The following is a 14368-nucleotide window of genomic DNA, read 5'->3' as shown; positions in this document are numbered from 1 at the left end:
GCTGGACTTCACCGAAATTTAAACAACAACAACAACAACTACAACACTTCTGCTCTTTGGAAAACACAGAATCTTCTCACTATGCCCTAAGCTACGGGGCTTTTCCAGAAAAATCTGACATTGGTCCTGATGGTATGACTCTTCCTATTAGGGAGTCGCCTGGGACCCAAGCAACTATATATAACTCTAACTGGAAAGGCCAAATATTAGGAATGAGCAGCATTGTCCACAATAGCTAAATCGTGGGAGGAGCCAAGATGCCCTTCAACAGATGACTGGATTAAGAAAATGTGGTCCATATATACAATGGAATATTACTCAGCCATCAGAAGTGATGAATACCCAACATTTGCTGCAACATGGATGGCACTGGAGGAGATAGTGAAATAAGTCAAGCAGAGAAAGATAATTATCATTACGGTTTCACTCATTTATGGAACATAAGAAATAGGAAGATTGGTATGAGAGGAAAGGGAAGAATGAAGGGGGGTAAACAGAAGGGGGAATGAACCATGAGAGACTATGGACTCTGAGAAACAAACTGAGGGCCTCAGAGGGGAGGGGGTGGGGGAATGGGATAGACTGGTGATGGGTAGTAAGGAGGGCACGTATTGCATGGTGCACTGGGTGTTATATGCAACTAATGAATCATGGAACTTTACATCAAAAACTAGGGATGTACTGTATGGTGACTAACATAACATAATAAAAAATATTATTATAAAAAAAAGAGAGAGAGAGAAACTGCATCAGCCTTGGAGATCGCCCACTGGGGATCTATGTGGGCCAGCTGCTCTGTCTCATCAGGAGGCAGCAGGGGCCATGTGGTCTCTGTGGCTCAGACACTCCTGGGCTTGGAATTCCATGGTCAGGTTTCCAACCACTCATGCGGGAGCATCAGTGTGTCTCAGGAACACCAGAGTTGTCCAAATGGACATTCATGCCGGTTCCATCTGGAGGCAGGAGATAGAAAAACACCTCGTGGCATCGTGGCTGCTGTGAAGAAATATGGATGAACTTAACTGAGTACTAGAAGGTTCTTGTTGGGGTGGAATCAGTCCCTGGTGTTGGCTGGGAGATCTAGGGGTCTGGGGTCCCTGCCATATGCAGCTCTTGGCAACGACGACGGTGCCACATCAGCCACCAGACCAGGCCCTCCAGCTACAGGCAGGCATGTCCTCTGCCAACACACACTCCGGCTGGTTATTTTATGCTCCCTTGCCAGGCAACCCTTCCTTTGACAGACACCTTTCTTGGGACGTGTGTTTTCTTTCAACAAGTCAGGGAAACATCCTGTGTTTCTGCTCCACAATCTCAAAGCACACACATTCTGTGAACCTTCATGGGCGCAGAATGGTTTAGAAGGTGGAGCCAGTATAGCATCTTCTCAGGAGTTCTTACTGGGGGCTCAGCTGGGACTATGGAAAGTATCAAGTCTCGACAAAGCAGAGATATGGAAATCCACATACATGACTCCAGACCAGATGCTGTGGCTTTGAAACTCAGTGGAACTGTGCAGTGTAGATGGGACTTGCAACTCACTTGGAGGGGGCTAGCTCCCTGAGTCGATTTACAGGGTACATGCAGACCCCACTCCATCAGTGAGGTCTGGGTGTCTACAGATAACAACACCCGAACACGTTCTTCAGCTCCAAGCTGCATCAAGTTCAAAATGTATTCTCTTGGGAAGCATGAGTTCAAGTGAGATGATGAAAAGTACCTAACATTTACATTCTTGGCATCAACGGGCATTCAAAGCTGACATGCAAACACAGTACTTTGCTGAGACAGATAAAAGCTGTCCATCATTTATCACTTCTTGAGCATACAGTTGCCAGTTCCCATGACTCTGCCATGGGCTGTCCCTGGTCACCTGCGCTGGCTCTGCCCATGTTCATTCAGGGAAATGAACACCCCTGCCAGGGGAACATGTTGTCCCAGCTCCCAGAGTCCTGAAGTCATGTTCCTCCAGGTGCCCACAGTATGGACTGGCTTAAAAAACGTGCCCTGTGCTGGCTTCCTCCCATCTCTGTCTTACTTCCCTATCCCTCCCTGGGTTTTCTGTGGTCACAAACAAAACAAACGACTTGCGCTTGAATCTTTGTCTCAGGATTAGCTCTGGAGGGAACCCAGACAAAGATGGGGACAGGACTGGAGTTAGGCAGCAACATTCTGGATGGGAAGACTTCCTTTAACATTACACATTAATGTTTTTCCAGCCCAAACCTCACCGCGATTTTTTAATGTACCAACAAATGATTTGAATGTTTCTCTTGAAACAGAAATATGTGAAAGTAGCAAGGATTTTTTTTTTTTAAGAGAAAACTGCGGGAACTCTTGCTCTTCCAAGTATCCTAGTTCCGTGTAAAGTGATAACGTTTACATAATGAAGCACTGACATAAAAATGGATGGGCGATTCAGTAGAAAAACCACAAGCTAAAGAAATAGCAAGATGAGAGGCGGACTTTTGTTCCATAATGTTGGGAGAACTGGTTTACCAGTTGGGGGGATACGTTAGAACCCTACTCTCTGCGTCACTCCGATATAAATTCCAGAGGGAATGAAGATCTAAGAATAAAAAAATATAAGTGTATACTACAGAGAAATAGGGGTCCATGTGCCTACAGTCACGAGTGGAGGAGACACCAAATCTGATACCAAAGAACCCAGAAGAACAGAGTTGGGATCCCCAGATTTGAACAGCCCCAGAGTGAAAACTCCAAACATCAAGAAACAGAAATCACAGTCAAGCTGGGGGAAGGATATTGGTTGTGATGAAGCATGATTATGATGCGTTGTCAAGTGGGGAAAAGCAGATGGCAAATAGAATATACAGGTTTATTGCCAGATGGTTAACACATTTGTAGGCACTGGAAACCTCTCGAAGGTCAATGTTGACAGCCAGTGTTAACTGTGGCACTCTCTCCTGGATAGAATTATAGAGGAACATTTTAACTGTTGTTCTTCAGAAGCTTTATCATGTTTCCTCAAGGAATGTGTGTCAGTTTGGGGACACTCTTAGATGGGATCTTTTCTGAGAGCTAATGTGTCTTGTGCATCCAGAGATGGACATGTGCTTGAGTGCACGGAGATGGGTAGAACGTCCTTAGAACACAAGATGTTCTGCCAACTGGTTCAACTAAAACATACATCTGAAGAAAGGTATCAGTCAAGGGAAGGGACGGTGTTCCATGAAAGAAAGTATGTGCAAGACGACCTCCCAAAGCCGAAGGAGCCATGAGACCGAAGGAAAAGGCCAACCAGTCCAGTCTGATAAGGAGTGGTCTAAGAAGGAGACTTCCAGACAGGAGCTTGTCTTGGGCAGCCAGCTGCAAGATGAGTGGATCTCCATAGCCCACCTCCTGAAAGACTGGCTTTTAGAGCCCTAGAGGCTGGGGTTCTGCTGAGGGACCCCTGGGAGGAGATGTTGGAGGATAGGTGTAAGTGGTAGTCATATCTCCAGAGCAGATCACAGACGTTATGTCCCAAGGGGGTACTCAAGTGTTACTACTTATGTGGTTAAATAAAAAGAAGAATACGGTGCCGTCTATGCCCAAGAAGACTTCAGGTGACAGAGTGGTCGCCATGGCATTTCTGTCCAAGATGGTGTCAGGCCGGTTGGCCAAGTAGGCCAGCAGGGAGGCACAAAATAAACCCTCCAGGGGTTTGTGTTGGCAGACGCACACCTGCAGGGAAGGGGGTGCCCTGACGTCATCCAACTATGACCCTGGGCTGACCCCATTTCAACAAGAATTTTCTGCTTTTCTCTTAAATTCCTTTGCACCTTTGTCTCCTGGCAGGGAAATTGTTGGGCAAAAGGACATTACCAGGTCTCTTTCTTCTTTTGTAAATTGTACACTCATGCACTCCATTCTCTCGCACACTCTCTCTGGGTGATTTTATCCAGTCTTATTGCTTTACACACCATCTAAACACTTGACATTCATAACTTCATTTCCTGTCCAGACCTCTTTTGTGAGCTGCAGACTCCTATATGGAAAAGTCCACTGGACATCTCCACCGAATGATACGTGTGTGTGATACCCACAATTTAATTCCCCAACTCTTAGTCTCCTTCATCCCCTGACCCAAAGTGTCCCTCCCTGAGCTCTTCTTCTCAATCCATGATGATGACTATCCCCCCAGTGGCCTCATATCCCTTAAGTCATCATGATTCCCTGCTCATCCTCTTCCAGCAACCCTGACACCCACGCACTCACATGCACACATGCACACCTACACAGACACACACACATGCATGCACACATGCACGCATGCACACACACAACTCCTTTCCCTCCCCCAGCCCATCCAAAACTCCCATCATGTTCCTTAGATTCCTGCTCTTTCCTGCAAATCAGGAGAGTAGAGACAATTTACTCTTGTCACCCGCTGACCCATTTTCCAAGGGCCAGAGTGATCTTAATGAAGACATACAGAAGCTCAGGTCAGGCTTTCTGAAAACACTTCAATGCCTTCCACTGCAGTTGGAGGAAATACAAATTAGGAACCGTGGCTCAAAAGACCCCCTGCTTTGTACAGACCTTGTGGGGGGTAGACTTCTTTCAGGGTTTGCAATGGTCTTTCTAGCCTCACTGCCTTCACAGATGCCATTCCCCATAGGGTGCCCTTCCCTTGCCCCTCCCTTGCCCCTCCACTATGAGGACAATTACTTCTTTGGGGTCAGCTGATGTCAGGCAGCACATGGAGGATTAGTATGTGTGCCTGTAGGGCTGACTTGCTCCTCCTTCTCCTTTCTTTCCTCCAGTGGCTCTTGGAGAGGTTTAGAGTCTCCTCACTGTCATTCTTCTTCCATCCAGGGTCCCAGTCCTAACCATGAATCCTGGGTCCCCACCCCACCCCCGGCCTATCCAGGCCCCCAGGGGGCAGAACACAGAGAGCTCTTCCCTCCTCCAGCCTGTGACTAGTGCCTCAGGCCATGGCCATTCTGTGCTCCCTGTCTGTGCCCAGTCCTTCCATGAATGGCCTGAACACGGCCTCACGCCCCCTCTGCCCTTTGTACCTGCCGAGGCCCAAGCTCAGAGCAGCTGCAGGTGCACCAGAGAGGCCAACGCCCGCCACCCCCCACCGCTCCCTGCAAACCTCTCTGCATGTTCTCAGTGACCCCTCTCAGCCGAGCTTTATGCCCCGATAAAATTCTCTCAACTGTGTTTTCTTCTGTAAATCTGTCAAAATCTCGTCCACAGTATTGTTCTCTTAACCATCATTTCAGTGGTGGGGGAAGGAAGAGCTAGTGCCTGCAGGCTCAGTCGGCGGCTGTGGAGAAGGCTTCCCATGGTGCGAGGTGGGAATTTATGGGAGGATCTAATGAGGCTGAAAAATTGAAACTGGGGCTGTTTGGGGGAAATGTGGGAATCTGGTGTCTGTCCAGTGGTAAGAAAAATCCACACTGCAGGGACTGTAGATGAAACGAACTGGCTTTGAAGAATGAGCTTTTCCCTATAGGTTTCTCCAGATTTCCTTGACCTTTAATCACGAGCAGAAATTAATGTTTAACCAGCCCAGGAGGCTGGCAAAGCAAGGAGAGGAAGCCATCTGGATGTCAAGCTACAAAGAGGGACCTGTCTGAACACTGCTTGGCCACGTTTTCCTCAACCCCCAGAGTCAGCGAGTCTCCTGAAGGAGAAAAGACTCAGAAGGAAGTAGGATTCCCAGCAAGTAAGTCCCTGGCTTCATACTTAATCAGATGATTATTGTTGGAAACTGCAACCTTGACTCTCGGTCCCAAGGTACTGAACGTTTGCTTAACGTTAGGTCACCTGAGGACTGGACTTCGCCACTGGTCAGGTGCTGTTAGTTAGGGCTGTCAGGGCCATGGGGGGACTGACCCTAGGTGTTCACATGCACACAGTCCTGTGTGCAGCTCGTGTGTGGCCAGGTAGATGCTGGGGAGGATTTCCTTTCTGTCACTCAAGAGCCAAGGCAGGACAGACATGGGCATGTCTTGTCCTTACCACTCGCTTCCACTGGGGTCTTGGGTCCTTTCTTCCCCTCAGTCTCTGTTTCTTCCTCTCTGAGATGGGGATTTTTCTAACACCCACCTTGTCAGGTAATTGTGAGGATTCAATCTCATAATGTCCAGAAAATATCAGGCACTTGGAAGATGTTAGAGAAATGGTGACTCTTCCCTTTCCTGTAACATCCGGAGTCTCAAAGGAAAATCCAGAGTCTACCTGTGCACTGTGATCAGAGGAGAACTGAAGGGTCTCCCCTGCCAACTTGCCTTGCTGATTACAGTCCCATCAGAAGATACCATTCTTGAGAAGATCATTGCTTCTCCATCAGGCTGAAGTTAAAACAAATGTTTCTGAGTGTTTAGTGTGTGCTGGGATTCACCTTCGTCATCTTTCACATATCCTCATTGGACACACGAGAAACTGAGTCAGGGGAGGTGAGGAGGACAGTCGTACGAGGCCTCCTGGTGTGCAGCCACGAAATTAGCACTTGGGTGTTGTTATGGCACAGCCTGGCTCCGGCTACCCTGCCCTCCTGGGAAAGCAGTTTATTTTTAAGGCACTTACCCTGTGCCAGGCACAACAGTGGTCACATGAACCCCTCGGACAGCAGGGAGTGGGGTCTGGAGGGACAGGACCGGAGATGCAGGACTGTTGGCGGGAGGGGGATGGGAAGTGTGGAGGTGAGGAATGTCAAGGCATGGCCGGAAGGTGGCAAGTGCAGGACTGGACACAGGCTCGAAGGCTCTGGGCTTCCAAGGTGGCCTGAGGGCACAGCAGGCATTATCTAGATGCACAGCCTGGGGGCCCAGTGCTCCCAGTTCTGAGGTCCCTTATTAGAGCACGCTGAACCCCTGTGGCAGTCTGCCCTGCTCTCAGTCAGCCTGGCAACCCGGGGTGTTGGGTCCAGGAGGTGACAAGTGGTCCTCTTATTGCTGGGGTAAGTCATTCCAGGGTTCAGCCTTGCTCTTGCTCTTAGCGCTTGGCTGCATGGAAGTGTGGGATAGAGAGGAACCCTAGAACTCTCACTCAGGACGTCCTCACCGAGTGGATAGATGGCATTTTGGAACCAGGAACATGTTGGTGCTGCTTAAAATTTAAATCATGACTTCCAGACTTGTAAAAACCACTAAATAACACGTGAAGAAATACGGCCATCTGCACGGGGTGCCATCCCTGAGCTTCACTGCACCCCAGCCTCCAGCGGCAGGAGAGAGGCTCAAGGCTGCTGATCATAGCTAAGACTGGTGAAGAACAGCAGTGTGTTCACATTTAACAAGGTCATTAATAAGTGATCTATGAAAGTAGTTTATGGCTACATAAAATGATAAAAGGTTCAGTCCACCAAGAAGATGATCAGCTCTAGACAGGTAGCAGCCTAGGGGAAGAATAGAAATACACCTTAAATATAGTAAGCAAATCTTGGCACAATTGTGGGGAGACATCTTCAAACTCACCATCATAAGGGAAATGTTCAACACGTCATCAGCAATGATAGTAAGCTGGGTGATTGATCAAGGGAACAAAAATACTAGATTTGGAAAATTTCAATAAGTAACCACTTTGGTGTATTGGACATAAATAGAACCCCTCACCGAAGAGCTAGAAAAGATGCTTTCTTCTCAAACACACATGAAATGTGACAAAAACCGAGCACGTAATAGGCCATCGCCTAAATCTCAACACCTGTCAAAGAAGCACTATCATACCAGCGAGTCCTCTCAGTCCAATTCAGCTCAGTTCAATTCCATTCAATTCAGTTCAGTTCAGTTCAAATTTTTTTTAAAAATAAAAATTGCTATATATGTCTGGAGTTTTTCTGAAGGGCTACCACATAACTGATGCATCAAGGAAAAAATATAATGGAAATGAAATAATACTCAGAAATAAATGCTTGTTTTAAGCTTGAGATATGCCTTGGAAGCAGTACATAGAAGAAAGCATGTTTTAAAGGCTAATATTAGAAAGTGAAAAAGGACAGAAATTGAGACATTCAACTAAAGGTGCTAGAAAAATAAGAGAATGAGGATAACTGAATGCAGGCAATAATAAGATTAAGAGGAAAAATTAATGAAAAAGAAAATAAAGGTAGATAAGGGCAGATCAACAAAGCCAAAAGTTTTTCTTTTTTAAAACTAATAAACTAGAAATAGTTCTGGGGCATCTGGGTGGCTCGGTTGGTTAAGCATCCAACTCTTGATCTCAGCTCAGGTCTTGATCTCAATACTAACTAAAGACAAGAAGAGGGGAAAATAAATAATATTGTAAGAAGAGGGGACATTATTATAGGGGCGCCTGGGTGACTCAGTCAATTAAGTGTCCAAACTCTTGGTTTCGGCTCGGGTCATGATCTCAAGGTCATGAGATCAAGCCCCTCATCAGGCTCCACACTCAGCGGGGAGTCTGCTTGGGATTCTCTCTCTCACTCTCCCTCTGTCCCTCCTGCTCATGTACTGTCTCTCTCTAAAATAAAATTAAAAGATAAATCTTAAAAAAAAGGGGGGACATCATTATAGATTCAACCAAGCAAAATGATAATGAGTATATTATTAAAGCAAACAAACCTTTGTCATTAAATGTAAAAATTTTTAATTACATTACATTTACATTTGAAATAACACCAACGGGAAATAGAAATCCTACTGAATGGTCCTGAATAATAAAGAAATTGATTTGTTAAAAGTATTTCCTCAAACATGGGAGGAGGGACAAATGATTTTTTATGTATGATTTGTCACACTTTGTCAGTGATTGGTTAATTCTAAATTTCAAAATTATGCAAACTGCTTCAGAGAATTAAAAAAGAAGGGTTTATCCCCAATCTATGAGATCACAGAATCTGACTCTAAAACTAGAGAAAATCCATAGTAGCAAGAAAAATTATAATTTTATTCATGAGAAGGAAGTAAAAAATTCTATGCAAGTGGTCAACACACCATAGTTTTATACCTAGAAAAAAAGGATATTTGAGAATTAGAAAATGTGCTAATGACATTCATCATATTAATAATTTAGAGAAGGAAACTATATGATTTTCTCTTTTGATGCAGAAAATACTTTGATAAAATTAAACATCAATTTATTATAAAAGTAGGAACAGAAGAAATCTTCTAATAAAAGATTTTAAAAAAAAACCCTGTTATTAATAGTGAAATGTTAGAAGCATTCTTTTTATTCTTTTATATTTTTATTTATTTTTTATAATAATTTTTTATTATGTTAGTCACCATACAGTACATCCCTAGTTTTTGATGTAAAGTTTCATGATTCATTACTTGCGTATAACACCCAGTGCTCCATGCAATATGTGCCCTCCTTACTACCCATCACCGACCTATCCCAATCCCCCAACCCCCTCCCCTCTGAAGCCCTCAGTTTGTTTCCCAGAGTCCATAGTCTCTCGTGGTTCATTCCCCCTTCTGTTTACCCCCCCCCTTCATTCTTCCCTTCCTTCTCCTACCGATCTTTCTGCTATTTCTTATGTTCCATAAATGCATTCTTTTTAAAGTCAACAAGATGAAGATGTTCACAACTGCTTCTGTTCAACAATGTCACGGAGGCCTTAGAACAGTACAAGGCACATATGGAATCCTTTTCCTTTTTTTTATCTGTAAGGATTTATTTGTTTGAGAGAGAGAGCTAGCAGGGCAGGAGAGGTGGGGGAAGAAAGAAGAGAATCCCAAGCAGAATCTGTTCTGAGTGTGGAGCAGACATGGGGCTCGATCTCGTGACCCTAAGATCATGACCAGAGCTGAAACCAAGAGTGGGACACTCAACCAACTAAACCAGCCAGGTGCCCCAGAACACATATTCTTAATAGTAATGTAGTGTCATTTGTCAATCTTTTATGGTTAACTGATTGAGTGAATCGTGAAGAAATCCTTCCTGCTCAATGTCATAAAAATGCGTGTCTGTTGTCCTAAAAAGTTTGCCTTTCACAGTGAAGGATTTAATCTATCAGAAGTTTATTTTTGTATATGAATTGAGAAACAGGTTTAACTTCACTTTATTTCCAAGTAGGTGACAGTTGCCCAGAATTGCTTGATAATCTATCTTTCTTGATCTGCAATTCCATGTTTATCAATTGTCCATATATTTGCAGGATTTTTTTTCCAGGCTCTCTATTCTGTGTAATTGGTCAGGTGTCTATCCTTGCATCAACACCACGGCATTTTTTACAGCTTCATCTGTCTTGGTGAGTGTAGAACAAGACAGTAATATCCTTCTTTCTCAAGAGTACACTGGCCCTTCTTGGACTTTTGCATTTATAGAGTCGAGTATCTGTGTTGGGATTTAGATTAGAATGATATTGAATCTGTTAATCACCTTGAGGAAAATGGAAATATTTACAATATTGACCAGGCATTTATTCCCATTTATTTAGATCTACTTTAATGGCTCCCATAAACTTTTATAAGTTTCTTTGTCCAGGTCTTGCAAGTCTTCTCTTAGATTTTGTTACATTCACTCCTATTGTCTTGTTCCTAATGTAAGTCGTGTCTTGCCATGATCACTGTGGGTGGGCAAAGCAGCCGGCCACCATCACACCTTGCAGGGGGTGGAGGCAGATGGAAGCCCCGCCTCTGGAGCCTGAGGTCTTAGCCCTCTGCTGTGTCTTCTTTTTATTTATTTATTTTTTAAGAATTTATTTATTTTAGAAAGAGAAAGCAGTGGGGGGTGGAGGAGAGGCAGAGGGAGAAAGAGAATCTCAAGCAAGACTCCCCGCTGAGCACAGAGCTGGAGACGGGCTTGATCTCATGACCCCGAGATCATGACCTGAGCTGAAACCAAGAGTCGGACACTTAACCGACTGTGCCACCCAAGCGCCCCCTGTGTCTTCTTTTTAACCGCTTATGTTAGGCAGGGTAGTGCGCTGCCTCAGACCTTTCAATGACTTGGCTTTCTCTCCAAACACAGGCTGGGTCCCCAGCTTCAGGCCTCCTGCCTGGGCTGTGCCCTCTTCACCAGCTTTGCAGCACTGGTCACAGTGGACAATTGTGGATTTCTCTCTGCTCATTCATTCTTTCATGGTCTGCCTCTCCTCCTGGAAAGCCACCCAGCAAGCAGATCTGCTGTGTCCAGCATGAGGGCGGGCTGGCCTGCTGGCGAGGAATATGCTTGCTGTGTGACCCTGCCGTTTTTCCTAACCTCTCTGGGCTTCAGCTTCCTCATCTGTAGAATGGGGATAAGAATATCTACCCTGTGAGATAGTTATGAGGGACTGAACGAGTTTATGTAGAAATGCCTGTAATGAAATCTTCATAAATGCATTTTTTTAAAGATTTTATTTATTTGTGAGAGAGAGAGGCGAGAGAGAGCGTGAGCCAGGGGGAGGGGCAGAAGAGAGGGAGAAGCAGACTCCCCTGCTGAGAGGAGACCCAGAAGCAGGGCTCGACCCCAGGACCCCGAGATCATGACCTGAGCTGAAGCCAGATGCTTAACCGACTGAGCCACCCAGGTGCCCCCAATGCTAGGTATTATTATAGTGACTCTTTATGGAATGGAGGATTTCACTTGATTCTCACACCCCTTTGTTCAGAGGTCTGTGCGGGAGTCAGCCCCTCACCATACCTCTGTCCTTCTCTGCATAGCATCCCTGTCTTCATCCAGGGTTTACCAAGCAGTGTGCTGGGAGGGGGGGCTCCTGTCAGACCCCAAAGCCCTTGCCAGAACCCTGTGCGTACAGCTGCCTGCCGCTGACCCAGACAGGTTTGTCTCTCTTCCCGCAGAGTGCTTGGTCCTGCCTGCTGCTCGTCTGCAGTAGCCCATCTCAGGGCTCTGGGATGAACAGCATCCCCGCCTCCTGCCCTCACCCAGCCACTGAGGGGGGAGGAAGCCGCGCACCGGGCGCTGGCCTCCTCACCAGCCCCCCATCAGCCCCACTGACCACCTGCCGCAGGCCCAGCCTCTCCATCGAAGGCCCTGCCACTGGTCAGCAGTGCAATGCATGTGTGTGTGTGTGTGTGCGTGTGTGTGTGTGTGTGTGTGTGCATGCGTGGTGGGAACAGAGGAACTGCCTGCCCCTCCTGACAAGGGTGGGCTCTGCCAGACCCCCTTTCCAGGTTCCCAGGGCTCTGTACACACCTTAAAAGAGAAATGAACCCTGCCCAGATTACTGTACTGATCAGCCCGCCTGATCCTGCCTGAGGGGGGTGGAGGAGGAAGGAAGCCCAAGAAATCTTGCCATTTGCGATGGGCCTTGAGGCATTATGCTAAGTGAAGTAAGTCAGAGAAAGACAAATACCATATGATGTCACTCATATGCAGAATCTCAGACACAGATCACACAGAACAAAAACCCAGACTCCAGATACAGAGAACAGATTGGCAATCACCCGAGGGGACGGGGATGGGGCGGGAAGGGGGGGATGGGTGAAGGGGGTCGAGAAGTGCGAACTTCCAGCTATAAAAGAAAGAAGTCATGGGGATGTAATGGGCAGTGTGGGGGTACAGTTGATCATATGGTATCAACCTGGAGTGGGGACACAGGTGCCTAGACTCAGGCTGGTGATCATTTCACCACGCATGCAAACGTCTGATCACTATACCATATGCCTGAAAGTAACATAATCTTGTATGTCAGTTATACCTCAATTAGGGGCGCCTGGGTGGCTGTCAGTTAAGCATCTGCCTTCAGCTCAGGTCATGATCCCAGGTCCTAGAATCGAGCCCCGCATCGGGCTCCCTGCTCAGCGGAGAGCCTGCTTCTCCCTCAGCCTGCTTGTGCTCCCTCTCTATCTTGCTGTCAGATAAATGACTAATATCTTTTAAAAAAATTATACCTCAATTTAAAAAAAGCCAAGTGCAAGACTGCATACCGGTTATAAATCACTAGAAAATCTATCTTCAGTAGGAGTTTTCAAACATGTTCTCTTTAAAAAAGAAAGGAAGGAAGGAAGGAAGAAAGAAAAGAAAAGAAAGAAAAGAAATGTGTGTTTTGAATGCTGGTAGGCTTCAGGATTAAAAGAACAGGGTTAAAAGAACTGATCTGGACTAATGGAGCCTCCCGTGTGGCCCAGGCACAGAGGGGCTTAGGAGCCGCCCCGCCACCCCCACGCAGCGGGCACAGCCGGCTGGGGACTGGCCGGGTGAGCCTTCCTCGCTTGCCTTCCCCACCCTAGTCCTTCCTCCTTGAAAAGCCAGGACGTCCGCTGTTGCTCAGAGGTTGCCTTGAAGGTCTCCACGTGTCTGGGTCCCTCACAGAGCACTGGAGACACACAGCCCTTTCTCTGTGGCCTCTTGCCTCTGGCCCCTGCGGTCTCCACTGTCTCCGTGGTCCTGCTCTGCCCCCACCCGGCCCTCGAGTCCGGGGTGGGGACCAGGAGGGCGGGAGGTGGGAGATGCTGCCGGATAAATACACAGAGCCAGCTGCTCTGATTGGCTTTGGGGAGGCGGACACTCTGTCTATATAAATGGCAATCACATCCTCTGTGCCTTTTAACTGCCACGGAGGAGAGGAGAGAGAAGAGAGAGAGAGAGAGAGAGTGCACCTCGGGGCTGCCTGTGAGTACCGCTCTTTGTCCTTGTAGCCTGGGGGACCAGCCCCACTGGAGAGTCCAGCTCCTGGATGGCTGTGACCTGGGGTCTGGGGACCAGAGGTTTGCCTGTTGCTTTAAGCCGGGGGGCTTTCCCCTGGCTGGCTTGGGACGGCTTGGCACCCAGCTGTGGGCTGGTGGGACACACCATAGGAACTTTTTACAGGCATAGGTGCCAACCGAAGTCACCTGCCTTGGTGTGTGTCTCTAAGCAACAAGTCAGGTAAAGAAGCAGAAACTTCTGTTGGTTTTGTTAGCCCGTGTTCTCTGAGCCATGATAGCAACATAACAAAGCGAGTGGAAATGAGCTTCCAGGCTGGAGCCCACGGAGGCCAGGAGACTGGGTGGGAAAGGAGGTGGCTAGGAACCAGGTGGACCCAGGCTGCAGGGAGGGCACAGCACATCCCCTGCCTGGGCTCCTGCCCTCAGTGTGTAGGAGACTAACAGTCCCCCACAAGATGGTTGTAAACACCTGCTCTGATGTTTGTAAGGGGTGGGGCACACAGTAGGTGATCAATAATGGGAACTACAGTATTAACAAGCTGGTCACCTGCAGGTGGGGATGTGGGAGGGGGTTGAATTCCCTGTCCCGGGAAATATTGTTTTCTCCAGTTTCCCAGGGAAGTTCAAGCAAGTGATCTGGGATTTCCCCCCTAATCCTATTTCTCTCTTAAAGGTTCCAAGAGCTGGGTGCTTCCGCTTGGTTTCTCATTCAAAGGGGCAGCATTTTCCCCTCTGAAACAGAACCCAAAGCAAAGATGCCAGTCGCAGCATCAAAGCTGGCCTCTTTGGGTTTCCCAGGCTGCCGGAGAGAAACAGACCCTCTCTGCTGGGGTTGGGGGCAGCCTGTGCAGTCC

The 14368-nt window shown here is 47.2% G+C and overlaps 1 protein-coding gene across 2 annotated transcripts in view; it reads left to right on the top strand.

Moving 5' to 3' along the window:
- Positions 1-5516: 5516 nt before the first annotated feature.
- Positions 5517-14368, top strand: part of DDC (dopa decarboxylase) — an 84244-nt gene continuing 75392 nt past the window's right edge. The window contains exon 1 of one of the 2 annotated variants that reach the window (XM_045788515.2): positions 5517-5680. The gene's annotated coding sequence lies outside the window, so the exon portion shown is untranslated. The remainder of the gene's footprint in view (positions 5681-14368) is intronic. The other variant, XM_045788514.2, reaches the window with a different exon arrangement.

Source organism: Ursus americanus, chromosome 3 (genome assembly GCF_024610735.1).
Source record: "Ursus americanus isolate L20-20 chromosome 3, mUrsAme1.1.p, whole genome shotgun sequence".
NCBI classification, from domain to species: Eukaryota; Metazoa; Chordata; class Mammalia; order Carnivora; family Ursidae; genus Ursus; species Ursus americanus.
The sequence above is the reverse complement of the archived record's forward strand: the minus strand, read 5'-3'. Positions and strand labels throughout refer to the sequence as shown.